This window comes from Rhincodon typus, unplaced genomic scaffold (assembly GCF_021869965.1).
Source record: "Rhincodon typus isolate 14 unplaced genomic scaffold, sRhiTyp1.1 hic_rhity00008954, whole genome shotgun sequence".
Classification (NCBI taxonomy): domain Eukaryota; kingdom Metazoa; phylum Chordata; class Chondrichthyes; order Orectolobiformes; family Rhincodontidae; genus Rhincodon; species Rhincodon typus.
The window spans coordinates 5,915-7,158 of record NW_025974592.1 but is presented as its reverse complement, the minus strand read 5'-3'; the positions used below and the strand labels follow the sequence as shown (position 1 = coordinate 7,158).

The 1,244-nt window shown below is 52.7% G+C and overlaps 1 long non-coding RNA gene across 1 annotated transcript in view; it reads left to right on the top strand.

Annotated features, from left to right (window-relative positions):
• Positions 1-805: 805 nt before the first annotated feature.
• LOC125482338 overlaps positions 806-1,244 on the top strand; it is a 4,945-nt gene continuing 4,506 nt past the window's right edge. Inside the window, exon 1 of the long non-coding RNA XR_007261613.1 lies at positions 806-1,014. This is a non-coding gene — a long non-coding RNA (uncharacterized LOC125482338). The remainder of the gene's footprint in view (positions 1,015-1,244) is intronic.

Sequence of the window (1,244 nt, the reverse complement as noted above, 5' to 3'; positions counted from 1 at the left end):
CACTGACCCTCCGACAGTGCCCACTCCCTCAGCACTGACCCTCCAACCGTGCTGTGATCCCTCAGCACTGACCCTCCGACAGTGCCCACTCCCTCAGCACTGACCCTCCGACAGTGACATATTGGCAGTCCAATCTCATTTTTGTGCAGAGCCCTGGCTAAAATACATCTGCAAATTGGTTTCCCATCACTGTGTGAACAAACAGCATTGTCAATAATATTTACCCATAGTCAGCAGTCATGAATATATCCATTTGCGCTGCTGAGGAGTACTGGTCTTTGGCAGAATCACAGAATTAGCAGACCCTTTGGCGCATATCTTTTGCAAGGCCCACATTTTCCAACTGGAGCTCGTGCTGTTTATTGTAGTACACCATTCCTGTACTTGCTGCTCTGTCTGGTGCCAATTTCCTGCCCTTCCCCTTGTCCCTGTGCACCATGCCTAACTAGATAACCATCCCATGTCCCTCTCCCATGCCTCGGTTGAACCTGCCTCCTGTACATTTCCAGGCAGTGAAACCCACACCCTGTGTACTCACTGAGTGAGAAACGTTTTTTTTTCTGCACTCATATCTCTCTCTTGCTTCAATGACGTATCAGTCCCTGACGTGAGTTATGTTGAATATCATTCATACGTGGGGCAGCTGGAGAAACACATGAGGGTAGGACAGGGACAGGAGGAGATGTTGAAAAGTTGAGATGAAGTGTCGGGGGTGGGGCGGGAGGCGAGGGAAGAGGTGTAAAACTGTCGCTGGAGAGATGTTGCAAATGACGTCCTGGGCACACCCTCTCTTCCTCCACTTCACCGACACCTTCTGTTTGTCCCAGGCCCTCTCCGCCAACTCAGACCTGGTACCATCCCACCGCTGGAACAAGACCAAGTCCCTGTACAGGCTCCTCAAAGGGATTCCCGAAGGCTCCTTTTCCAATCCTCAGGCCGCGTCGCAAATTGTTCCGTCGCTGGAGGGCAGGACCTACCTGGATGTGACGGAGCTGAACTGCACAGCCGACCACAGTGAGTCTCGTGGCAGACAGGGAGCAGACGCATGGCTATCGTCTGAAAGCCCAGGGCACGGAATAAAATTCTTACCCAAGACCAGTAATTCCTGAGGGGCGGTCAGTCTTGTCATGCAATTATCAGATGGTGCATGGCCGGGTCCCATGAGCAGTGAAACAGTCATGGCACCCCACACTGTGACCCTCTGACAGCATGACGGTCCCTCAGCACTGACCCTCCGACAGTGC